This window comes from Lissotriton helveticus, chromosome 7 (genome assembly GCF_964261635.1).
Source record: "Lissotriton helveticus chromosome 7, aLisHel1.1, whole genome shotgun sequence".
In the NCBI taxonomy this organism is placed as follows: Eukaryota; Metazoa; Chordata; class Amphibia; order Caudata; family Salamandridae; genus Lissotriton; species Lissotriton helveticus.
Window position 1 is genome coordinate 970,478,035 of NC_136068.1, and position 13,662 is coordinate 970,491,696.

Here is a 13,662-nt window from a genome sequence, read left to right on the forward strand (position 1 = left end):
GAGACCCTTGCGGGTGAGTAGTGCGCTATACAAGTATCAATTTACATTTACATTTACATTCCTTAACAGGTACATTGCTTTTAATGGGCGGTCTATCATTTCAGCTGATCTCTGCTGGACTGCATATTCTTTCGGACTTTTAGGTCTACTTCATTTGGCAGTCTTTCTGTAACCGCATTAATTGATATAGCAATCTAACACAAGCGGTCATTTTATTTTGACGTGTCCAGTTTCATGCAAGAGCTCTTACGCTCTTGCTTGCACCCTGGCATAATGCTGCAAATATGCTCACAAACGCTGACAAATGGAGTGTTCCAAGTTGATGGGCAGTGGCTTTAGTTTTGATTACCAGTGGTACTTACCTACCTGTTCGTGTTGAGAAACACTGGGCATTCATTCCTTTTCCTTCCACACATTTACAGAATGGCGGTATTGAAAGGAATTTGTGGTAATCCGCATATGTGCACCTCTGCCATTACCGAAGAAGGGAGAAATGCAGAAATTCTGTATCAGATCACAGAAGTTCTGCGATTGGTTCCTATCAGCAAATGCCTGTATCAAACGAATAAAATGTCCGGTAAAAATTGGTATGCGATGTGCCATGTTCTTCCTAGTTTGTTGGGTGTTCTTTGCACCTGAAGGTCCTGAATACACTTATTACATTATAGTATTACATCAAGATATAGGTGAAGCTATCTTTTTCATTAAAAAAAAAGCTGTAATAAAACTGAATCCACAGAAATAAGATAATAATATGATTATTAAGATAGTGGCTAGTTAAGACCGCTATCAGAAAACTGCAAATACTTGCTAGAAAACACTTTTCGGTTAAATCTGTGCATGAATGGCTCTGCTGCGAATGCAGGGATGTGCATGCAGGCCACCGCAAATGGGAATTATTGAGGCCACCTAGCTTTGAACATACAAATGCAGCAAAGCACAAAGAGAGACTTGGAATAAAACAGGCCAAATTTGGGATTACTATAGGAACCTCAAATATTTCTTCGTTTCCAGGTTTCGTGTCACTCTCCAGATAAAGTCATAAGAGTGATGGACAAAGTCCATAGAAACCTAGGTTATGCTAGGAATCAAAAGCATCTTATCCATCTACCAACAAATCCCAGACCCTGGAAAAGCAAAAGCTGACACACGTTCTCCTATAAATTCAGGGAGCGTCTAAAACATGATGTCATTGGAATCCATAAGAAACAGACACTGAGAAGGAGCTGAGCAAGACCATCAAGCAGCTGAGGGTGCAGAACTATGAAAAGTTGCATAAAAGTGCTGAACCGATAGTACTTGAAAACTACCATTCATCAGGGGAGAACATTAAATGACAGAGTGACATGGCTGAGTCCCAGCCAGGCCATTATAAAGTCAGAGAGCTGATCCCAGGAAGGACAAACGCCTACCTGCCAAAATAAGTTGCATTCCCAGATCACTTAACACAAACAAGAAATGACTGGGCCCAGAGTGGACAGCATTCTAAGGTACTACTGCAGAGAATGTGAGTCAGTAAAAATACCCACTAAAAGAAACGACACAATATAACAAAAGCTTTTTTTTAAAAAAAGCACTGGAAAGAAAGGCTTAGCCGACCTTTTGGCTTTTGCCAATGAGTGTTATCGATGCTGAGCATCATGGGCAAAAGAAGAAAAAATGTTTGCTGCTGATGCTGAAGGGTTGGCAAAAAAAATGAATGACTGATCCAAGAGGGTTGGCTTCTGTTAGCAAATGAGATTGACAAGAAAAGCTACCCATAATGTGCAATGGCCTCACCACAGACTACTGTAAGAATTGGCACAAGAATGGCCATTGTACAGCTCAAAACCCTAAAATTCCCTTATCACCATTTATTCCTACCCACCACTAAACATACCTTACCATACCCCTTCCAACCCTTAAAAACACTCTTACCATCCAATTCCCTTACCCATCCCTAAACCATAAAAATACCCTTACCCATCCTAACCCCAAAAATACCATTACCACCCGACACCATCCCACCCCTAAACCCTAAAAACACCCTTATCAGTTGCTCTGGCTTAATTTTCAGAGATGTAAAGACAGCATTAGCGCTTCTGACAGTGAGCACACACTTTATTTATTCATTCATTTATTTTACTTTTCTTTTTTAAATCTCCTCGACCTTGAGAAAGGTCACGACTGCAAGGAGACAACGTTTAATCGCCATTGGCAAGGCACTGGGTTGTAATCAAGCCCTCCAAGCAATTCGCCAACATCAGGCAAAATAAATATGGCAACGCAGAATAGGTGTAAGCAAATAACCTCTTCACTTCGTCAACGTTAGAGGTTGGGGGGCATATACTGAATCGCACTCTTAGATTAGGCAGGTTGTGTATAGGCGAATCCCACTTACCACTGAGCAAGGCGAGGGAAGCACGAAGAGGCCTCACAACACTAAAAACACCACCCCGGCCAGCAGTAGTATGTGAAAGTTTTTTTTATTTAAACCAACAAATGAGCTTTCGCAGAATTGTCCTGCACGACCACTAGATAAGGCTGTTGGTCTTGGTTAACCCTAGGTCATGTGGCAGGTTTGGGGGGGAAAGGCATTACTACTCATGTAACATGCGGGAGAGAAGTACATCCAAGTGGTTAGGCACAAGGCCCTCCTTCATATGCAGAATACTTTTCCATTTGCAGCATATGCTGCTGCTGTAACACATGCTGCGCATAGACTAAAGAGCTGGACCAAAACCCTTAAGGTGGTGTCTTGTGAGCAGAGGTGGAGAATGCTTGAAATAAAGTTTAAGGACTGTCTGTCCAACCTGCGCTTCTTGGTGAGCATTAAAATCCACACAATATTGGCTGGTTGGAAGCCCTGGTATGATACATGGACATTTATATGTATGGCATATTGGGAGTATGGTCTGGCCACTGTGTCCAACCAGAGGGACATAGGGTGTGGAATTCTGATAGTCTGACATCAAGGACATATTGTTTGAGGTTGCGGTCAGCAAGTTTTCATACTTATTTTGACGAATGGATACATAGATCAGCCCCACCCCGCTACACAAACCATTTGGCTGGCAGTTTAAAGTACCAATGTTTGGTTATGGAAAGAGTATTATCTAAAACTCATAAAAGATTTGTGTACATATTTAAAAGTTATTCAGCAGTGTATAAATTCAAAACCTTTATTACAAAGGTGAGCGCTCCAAGGAATTACAGTGGTCCCAATACACAAATCTTTATGTCTTTGTAAAATGTAACAATTTAAGACTATTTAGACTGGCTGGGACAAACAATTAACTTGTTGAGGGTATGAGAAAGAGCCAGCAATATAGAGTGCATGGGAGGGGGTATGCAGCATGAAGGAGAGAATAATAAACCACATGCACTCTCATGGAGTGCTTAAAAAAGAAACAAGCATTTACAATGCAATGGTTTTGCCTTTGTTAAAGTTAGAGCTATTGGCATTGCTCTTGACATTATTTTTATTTATGTTTTTTTAAACATAAATAAATGGCATTGTCATTTACAATGCCAATAGCTTAATCTCTCGCAAATGTGAGACCTATTGTACCCTATGGACGAGCTCAGCAGACAGCAATTACTACCACACACACACACCCAGAGCCACACACACACACCCAGAGCCACACATACACACACCCAGAGCCAGCCACACACACCCACCCAGAGCCACACCCACCCACCCAGAGCCACACACACACACACACACACACACACACACACCCAGAGCCACACCCACACACACCCAGAGCCACACACACACACACCCAGAGCCATACACACACACACCCAGAGCCACACATACACACACCCAGAGCCAGCCACACACACCCACCCAGAGCCACACACCCACCCAGAGCCACACACACACACACACACACACACACCCAGAGCCACACCCACACACCCAGAGCCACACACACCCACCCAGAGCCACACACACCCACCCAGAGCCACACACACCCACCCAGAGCCACACACACTCACCCAGAGGCACACACACCCACCCAGAGCCACACACCTGTCTGGCTACGGCCAAAGGAGATATGCAATCTGACACATCAATCAGTTCTATGACCCCACAATTTATCAACTACTCAAGTTCCTTGGAAACGTCCTCCCTCACCATAAAATGAATACTCTGTACTTTGTGAACTATGAGCTTTGCATCAGTTACCAAGATAATCTTGTGCTTGAATCCTTTAAAATGTCCTAGCTTACAACGGACACAGCCAATAACACATCATAGCGTTATCATATAGACAATGTTCGTCTTTCCAAAGAAAATTACTTAGTTTATACATAGGTGAATTGCTCAAAAAGTAAAACAGAGATGGGTACTGGAAACATGAAGTTTGAAGAATTTTCTGGGTCAGAGAATCAACTCCAAGCAGTTTTAAAGCTCCTCAGTATTAGGAGCCGTTAGTTAACATTGCGCTCTGTGGCCAATGTTATCCCATGGGGGGCGGCTTGGCTGTGCTTGGGTTTCTTGGATAGATTGAGTGCATAATACTTCCAAGAGATTTTAAGATGAAGACCAACAATCGACAATAATGGTATTATTAGGTTCAGTATGCACAAGTCGCATTTCAGCTTCAGGTCTTAGCATTCATCCAAACACACCTGCCACGATACCAAAAGTGATGCCCAAGGCTTCACCACCCAGTGGCAAAAGTGGTAAGTAGTATCAGCTTATTAGGAGTGTCCAACACCGGATAGCCACTGTTCCTCCAGCTGGAGAGGTTGGCACCAGGGAGTTAGAAATCACCTGTGATTGCAGAGTATGCCTGTGGGTGAGATCACCCACATGTCAGAGGCACCAACACCAGTACTGCAAAGTCAAGTAGACGTCACACTAGTGAACAGCACCAGGAAATCCTATCTGCGACTGAAACAACAATAGCTCATGAACAATAAGAGGTAGATCAATCAATTCTAAGGGTCCTGCACCCCACATACGCACTGGAGAAAACTCAGTTTGGCCCATAATCTGTACGGGGGAAAAAGGCACAAAGAAGTTACTCCCAGCAACGCAAGTGACGATTGCTGAATGGAAAAAAAAAGCGGAAAGGGGAATACATTGGGATAATCGCGTGACGCAGGAGACTCAACCATGGGCTGGAACGCGATTAAAAGAATTTGAAAAGCCGCAAGGTTTCAAGTACTGGGACATGCTGGGGATATCAAAGGTAGGAGATATACTGGAGGGGGGGGCTTGTTTTGTTCAACTTTCCTCAGAAAGAGTTTGAACTAACCTTTATACAGTACTATAACTACCTGCAAATCACTCACGATTGGAAGGCAGAGCAGATTGAGACAAAAGCAATACCTGAATATGGACCGGGAAGGCTTCTTATGGGGGGAAACTGGAGAAAAGGCGATCACCTGGTAAGACTTTGATCAACAACCAACCAGACACATTAGTAAGCCACAGGGCTAAATGGGAGGGAGAACTAGAGACCTCTGATGATTTGGATTGGGATGCGGCCCTACTGCACCCCAGGGAAGTGGTGATAAAATCATGCCTCCACTCGATACAATTCAAAATGCTGCATAGGGCGTATTACGATAGGGCCCGGTTACATGGTTTTGGTAAGGCGGCAACACCTCAATACCTTCGATGGCACACTGAAAGGGGAACGAACTTCCACACACTATGGCACTGTCAGGTAATAGCCGCTTACTGGGTCACCATCATCAGGGAACTCAGCAACATACTAGGCACACCGATACCAATGGACCCCAAATACCTACTGCTAGGAATACCTACAGAGATAGATCTCCTCAGGGCCAAACCACTTTTTGCAAATATGAAATATTGGCGGGGAGACAGGATTTGGCAAAACACCTGGGGGCACCAACTCCCCCCACATTGCATGAATTGAGAAGGAGGATGGACCTCTATATAGCAGCCAAGAAAGTGACATACAGGCCGTGGGGAAGCCCGAGGGAATTTGACAAGTTATGGGGCCCATGGATGACATACTAAGGATTTCAAATGTAGGCGTGTTAGGGGTGGGGGGGCACAGTCCCACTGTGATAACGCCAAGCAGTTCAGATGACACCCATTAGCGAAACAGACACCAGCCTCACAAATTGTGCCCGACGTTCCCACACTGCTCGTGTCCTCACGAATAATGTGTCGATTGCTGCTATCATGTAGTAAAACCTCTGGAAAACTTGTATGCCATGCTACAGTTGTATAAGAGAAAATATAATAAAAATATATTTTTTTTTAAATCCTACGATTCCTGACGAAGGGAGACCTCCTTCAGATGATGGAAAGGGACTGAAGTCACATTCTGCAGGAGATCCCGTTTGTGACAGGAGAGTTACGTATCTGCACCACGGCACATAAGGAGGACCGGGACGGCGCAGGCTCACCCTGTCTATGCTTCAAGGGGACGGAGACTCTCAGAGCCAGATGTCTTCAAGCCAGGTGTTGCTTTTTCTAGGCAACTGCTCAGGATGACTGCTCAAGCCTGGGGCAGCCGGTATCCATCGAGGCTTGCCACATGCAAGCCATTCCAGGGCTGGGCTTTGAAGGCGTTTGAGACAAGCACTTCCTCCTCAGAAGGACCTTCTCGCTCTTTGGAAGTTGGGTCTTTCTTCCTTGGTAGGTCCAACAAGGAAGCTCTACAGAAGCTTCCGAAATTCAGGCCTGGTCTGGAGAGGCAGTAGTGACGCAGCCGCAGCACTACTCCTAGCTCTTCCACATTCTTCTCTTCTACTGTGGGGTGAAGGTTCTCCTTCACTGCAGAGAAAAAAAGCTGAATGAACTCCTCGCCGACGAAGCCAGTACTTACCCTCCAATGCTGGGCAGGCCTCGCCTACCAGGCAGGTTCAGCCTTTGAAATTTAGGATCCCCTTCCAATCGTGAAGTGCGTGTTCTCAGTGTGATTTGCTTGTGGTGTTAGCATGCAGTCTACAGGGTTGCTACTAAGACTAGTTTACGCTGGTTCTGGTAATGTGGCTCCAGATACAAGACAATTGCACAAGGCAATGGTGGTCACAGAAAGAACAAGCATTGGCGAAGGCAGTAGGTCATTTCAGGATGACTGATAACAATCCAAAACACAGCATTACTATTTTCACACTAAAAAATTGTAGAAGAAGGATGTTGTCTTTGTTTAAAATCAAAGTTGCACAGCTAAAATAAATTGGCACAGGCGAGACCTACTGCCAAACGGACTGAATATCAAATTATTGCGAAACCCAGTCACAGACCCATTAACTACTACGGGTCTCGTGCACAGCTACCTGGGTCTTGGCCGAGTCTTCCACAATTCTCGTCACATAGTGAGAGCGCCCCTCCAGTACAATCAGCACTTCGCCCGTTGCAATGTACAATTACTGGTGCTATGTACTCCTATAGCCCCCACTCGTGAACTGTGGCAGCTCGCAACAACTAGATGTCTGCAGCAGTGAAGACCAGTTAAGGGAGTTCCGGCGCTAACTGTTCTCACAACTCCGCCCGCAACCGTTGTGTAATGGGTCTCCAAAATGGCGGCTGTGGGCTCTTAGTTACGTATAGAATCGCCCCTCTCACACAGTCTGGTATCAGCATGCCGGGTCGTCCCCTGCGAGTCCCCTCGTGTCATGCGGCCCCTTCAAGCAACGCACATACCTCCGGTTTCAAAGGCGCCTCACTCAGCGGACGCCCGCCCGCATTCTCTGTTCGCGGCCCACAGACTCACAACACCCGCAAGCAGACCCCCGAGCACAGCAATGCCGGACCAGATTCGGGGGCGTTCCCGGCTTTCGGCTGACGTCGCGTGACGTCGGCAAAAGCCAAAGAATCTCGGGAACGCCCCCGAATCTGGTCCGGCATTGACGGACAGGCCCCTCGTCCAATGGCTAGGCTCCATTTATGGAGCCAGCCAATGAATGACGAGGGCCGACCCAAAGCCACACTACAGTTCTCATCAGGTTTTCGCCTGCGCGAAAAAGATGCGCAGAGCGCATCTTTTCGCCAGGCAAAACCTAAAAATGGATCTCTGAACCTGAGCAGTGGAAGAAAACAAGTCATCCAATCAAAAGGATGGTAAAGAGGCTTTTCTCCAGAGGGACAAACACAAAAATAGGAAGGAAAGCTGTAGGATAGTGCCCTTTTTGTATGCCCCCCCCACACACACACACCTGCTGCCCAAGTGCTGATAGTTAGGACTCTGAAAGTGCATTGGAGCCTGCTGCCCAGGTCCAAGTGCCCGTGCTCTATCCCTAAAACTGATATATGTGAATTGGTAACCTCAATTTAAAAAGGACTTTAACCCCTTTATAAGTCCCTAGTATACAGTACCAGTGGTACCCAGGACATGGATGTTAAAAGGGTCACCAGGTATAAAGCACTGTTGGTGCCACCGTGAGTGACTCCAGTAAACTACTGACCGCAAGGCTGCCATTGCAGACTGCAGTAGCAGTGTAAGCTGCTCAAACTCTACTTTGCCCTCACCATGTGTGGCAGTCAATGCACAATAAGTCACCCCTAAGGAAGGCCTCCTAAAGCCCAGGAGGCAGGGTGTTTTATATTAAAGGTGTGGACATGTAAGGGTAAGCTTATGTGTCCCTATAGTGAGTGTCCTTTACTATTTACAAGCTCAGCACTACCCATAACCACTGACTAAATAATCTTGGCGAGGCGTCTGTTCAGCTGCCAACAGAGGCGGATGAAGTTCCTTTTAATATTTTAGAGCTGTGACGAGATCCACAAGGCAACACCGCTGCCTCTAGCACATCTTGGATGCAGTAATTACAGTTAAACTGACATTATATGGAGCTGTGATTAAAGCCAGCAGTTAAATATCCAGCTGCATAAATGGAGTGCCCTTACTGTTTGCAAAATTGGAAGGCAGTGTGCTCCGGAAAAATGACAGAAATATTGTCTCTGAGGTGCCAAGACATGCCGTGCTGCTCTCGGTGTGCCAGGAGAGAAGGCGTTTTCAGACCTTTCGGTCTAGTATGCCCTCAGAAAGAACAGCGACTAAGAAACTGTCAGAAAGTTAGGCAGCAAGTTGCTTTAGAAAATCTATTCTTTTACAGGGTCTAGGCAGAGTCAGCTGCACACACTGGCAAAGCCAATAATTCTCGCCTATGGAAGATCGATCGGCTTTGCCAACGTTTTTTGGCCATGTTCTACACCAGCATGGCTAAAATGTTAGTAGCATAGAGGGGAGCGTTGTGGCATGGAGTGAAGTGGCATAGAGTGGCAGTGAAGTGCTGTTGAGTAGCGTAGAGTGTTGTGGAGTAGAGTGGAGTGCCATTCAGTGGAAGGACATACAGTGGAGTAGAGTGTTGCAGAGTGGAGGGGCGCAAAGTGGAGTAGAGTAGAGTGGTGTGTCGTAAAGTGGAGTAGAATGTCGCTGAATGAACTGTTGTGTCGTAGAGTGGCATGTCGTAGAGTGGCGTGGAGTGGAGTGGTGTGTCAGAGTAAAGTGTAATATATTGGTGTGGAGTGTCAGTGTCGAAGAGTGAAGTGTTGTGGTGTGGTGTGATGTAGGATGGCGCAGAGCGGAGGGACAGAGAGTGAAGTAGAGTGTCGTAGAGTGGAGATGGGCATAGACTGGAGGAGTGTAGAGTGTTTTAGAGTAGAGTATAGTCCTGTTGAATGGAGTGGCATGTCAGAGTGGAATGTTGTCAAGTGACGTAGAATGGAGTGGAGTGTCTTAGAGTGGCGGATCTTCGAGTATTGTGGAATGGATTAGAGTGGAAAAGGTGTATAGTGGCGTTGAGTAGAGTGGCGTAGAATGGAATGTTTTAGAGTAACGTGTTGTGTACTGGAGGGTCGTAGAGTGGAGGGTCGTGGACTGACGTCAAGTGGCGTAGGGTGGGTAGGATATGAATGTTAGTAGCCCTACATGCCAAGAACAGATGCATACTGGTAAGTAGCATATTCAGTTCGAGGCATGTGGGCTGCTAAATTCATATCTATTGCATAGAATACATAGCAGTCCCTCCATTAACGGCGGTTGCCCGTGCCAGCTGCAGAAGTCTGAAAGAGTGTCTTGAGAACAGCCTGTCCTACAGCAGCTTGCTGCTTGGAATGCACATCTACACAGTAATGTTTGGTAAATGTGTGCGGTGTAGACCACGTGGCTGCTCTACAAAAGTCTTCCAAAGGAATATTCCCCAGGAAAGCCATGGAGGCCCCCAACTTGCGTGTGGAATGCGCTCTTGGGGGGATTGTTAAAGTACGTTTCGCTTTTTGATAACAAATCTGGATGCACTTAACAATCCATCTGGCTATTCCTGCCTTGGAAATAGGGTTGCCTTTGTGCTGGGCTGAGAAGGCAACAAAAAGTTGTTGTGTTTTCCTAAAGTGTTGTGTTCTGTCAATGTAGTACATCAACGCCCTTTTTACGTCTAATGTATGGAGCATTCTTTCCGCTACTGTTTGTGGGTTTTGAAAGAATGCGGGCAGGTCAATAGTTTGGTTGATATGAAATTGTGACACCACCTTCGGAAGGAATTTGGGGTTAGTGCGGAGCACTACCCTGTTTGAATGAATTTGTATGAATGGCTCTTGGATTGTGAGCGCTTGCAGCTCACTAACACGCCTGAGCGATGTAATAGCAATGAGAAAAGCCACTTTCCATGTCAGGAACTGAATCTCGCATGAGTGTAGTGGCTCAAAAGGTGGGCCCATCAGCCTAGTGAGGACTACATTAAGGTTCCACACTGGAGCTGGTGGTGTTCTTGGAGGAATGACTCGTTTCAGTCCCTCCAGGAAGGCTTTAATGGCAGGCACCCTGAAAACAGAGAGATGCTGTCTGTTTTGGAGATAAGCCGCTATGGCGGATAAGTGTATCCGAATTGAAGCGTATGCCAGATTGCATTTGTAAAGATGTAACAAATAGCAGTTGATGTTAGGAATGGATGCATCTAGCGGGTTGATATTGTGTTCAGTACAGTAAATGACAAACCGCTTCCATTTTGCTGCATAGCAAGCTCTGGTAGTGGGCTTTCTTGCCTCCCGGATGATGTCCATGCATTCAGGAGGCAGGTTGAGGTAGCCAAACTCTAGGACCTCAGGAGCCAGATCGCCAGATTGAGCTGTTGCGGATCTGGATGCTGAATGTCGCCATGGTTCTGCGTCAAGAGGCTTGAAGAGAGATGCAGCCTTTGATGCGGTACCACGGAAAGTTCTAGAAACGTGGTGTACCATGGTTGGCGTGCCCACGTTGGAGCAACCAGGATGAGCGTCATCGAGTGTTGCTTTAGCTTTCTTGCCACCAGTGGAATGAGAGGCTCTGGGGGAAAAGCGTACGCAAATCTGCCTGACCAGTTCATCCATATCGCATTCCTCTGCGATTCTGGGTGAGGGAACCTGGCGGCAAAGCCTTGCCATTTTGCGTTTTCCCTTGTGGCAAAGAGGTCTATCTCCGGATGACCCCACTGTTGGAAGTACGGGTGGAGTACTGATGGATGTATCTCCCACTCGTGCATTTGATGGCTGTACCTGCTGAGTAGATCCGCCATCTGATTGTGTTTGCCTGGGAGGTGTTCTGCCATGAGGAAGATGTTCCTCTGAATGGCCCACTTCCACATGCTCTGAGCCAGATGAGACAGCTGTGGAGAGTGAGTACCTCCCTGCTTCTGGATGTAGTACATGGCTGTTATGTTGTCCGTCCGGATCAACACGACCTTGTTGCACAGATGTACTTTGAAGGATTTGAGCGCCATGAAGATTGCCATCAGTTCCAGGTAGTTGATGTGCAACTTCTGTTGCTGCGTCGACCACAGTCCCTGCACCGTGTAGTGGAGCACATGAGCTCCCCACCCCTGGAGAGATGCGTCCGTTGTTAGAATAATCTGTGGCACAGGCTCTAGGTACGGTCGGCCCTTGCAAAGGTTGTGTGGATTCCACCAATGCAGAGAGTTGTATGCCCGACCGGTAACCAACACTAGGTCTGTCAGTTGTCCTTGAGCCTGTGTCCACTGATTCGCCAAGCATTCTTGGAGCGGACGCATATGCAACCTTGCGTGCGGGACTATGAAGATGCAGGAGGCCATCATGCCTATCAACTGCATGAACACTCTCGCTGGTAGTGAGTGTTGCGGTCTGAACCTCTGGATGAGCGACTGAATGTTGTCGATCCTCACCGGGTTTGGTTGAGCCATAGCAGTCAGGGTATTTATTGTCGCGCCTAGATACTGCCGCACATGGGCTGGCTGAAGGTGCGACTTTGGGTAGTTCAGTGAGAACCCCAGACTGTGAAGGAGGTGAATGGTGTGGGACATGTCTGCGGCGCACTGCTGTTCCGACTTTGCTTGAACGAGCCAGTCGTCTAGGTAAGGGTAGACATGTATATTTTGTCTCCTGAGGTGCGCCGCAACTGTCGCCAGACACTTTGTAAACACTCTGGGGGCAGTGGTCACTCCGAAGGGTAGTACTTTGAACTGATAATGCCTGTTTTGGATGGTGAACCTGAGGTATTTTCTGTGGGAGGGGTGGAGGGGTATGTGAAAATAAGCATCCTTGAGGTCCAAGGTCGCTAGGAAGTCCCCTTGGTTTAGCAGGGGAAGAATCTGCTGCAGCGTCAGCATGTGAAAGTGTTCTGACAGTATATACAGGTTGAGGGGGCGTAGATCCAGAATGGGTCTGAAGGATCCGTCCTTTTTTTGGGATAAGGAAGTACAGGGAATAGACCCCTGTACCTTCCTCCTCCACTGGTACGAGCTCGATTGCGCCTTTTTGCAGCATCACCACCACTTCTTGCTGCAATAAGTGCAAGTGCTCTGCCGACATAGGACGTTGTCTTGGGGGAATGTTGGGTGGAGTGGATGTCAACTCCAAACAATAACCGTACTGGATACGTTTTCTCACCCACCTGTCTGTGGTGATGGACGTCCAGACTGGCAGGAACTGCTGGAGTCTCCCCCGACAGGTGTTGGATGGTCGGGGGGCAGTGACAGAGAGTCACTGTTTGTTGGTGGCAGAGGAACGGGAGTTGTTGTTTCCTCTGCCTCTGCCCTTGGCACTATTTCCTCTGTAACCCCCTCTACCTTGCTTGGGGTACGAGGACTGTGCGCCACCTTTCGTGAATTGTGTTTGTTGTGCCAGGTGTCCTGTGGTAACACCGCGGGTACCTGAGCGACGAAAAGTGCTCCCCCTGAATAGCTGGGACTGAAGCGCCCCCATGGACTTCGCTGTCTCATTGTCCTTTTTAATTTTTTCGAGGGTGGTGTCAACTTCTGGGCCAAACAGTCTGTCTGGATTAACGGGCTGGTTGAGTATAGTTGTTTGAATGTCAGGTTTAAAACCTGATATGCGAAGCCATGCCTGGCGCCTCAACATGACGCTAGTGTTAATAGCCCTAGCCGCTGTATCTGCCACATCAAGCGCACACTTTATCGCAGCGTTTGAAATGAGCTTTCCCTCTTGTATGAGCATCTCGGCTGCCTCCTTAAACTCATCTGGGAGGTGTTGAAGGAGCTGTTCTAGGGTGTCGTAATGCGCCCTATCATAACGTGCCAACAGTGCCTGTGTGTTTGATATGCGCCAGATATTGGCAGCCTGCGCAGCCACCCTTTTGCCAGATGCCTCAAGCACTTTCGACTCCTTGTCTGGGGGAGGAGCTTCACCCGTTGTCTGGGAGTTCGCCCTCTTGCAGGCATTTGCGACCACCAACGAGTCCAGAGGCAACTGTCCCCGAATATATGCAG

The 13,662-nt window shown here is 47.2% G+C and overlaps 1 protein-coding gene across 13 annotated transcripts in view; it reads right to left on the bottom strand.

Moving 5' to 3' along the window:
• Positions 1-13,662, bottom strand: part of RNF130 (ring finger protein 130) — a 684,518-nt gene that overhangs the window by 430,759 nt on the left and 240,097 nt on the right. The gene's annotated exons all lie outside the window — the stretch shown is intronic.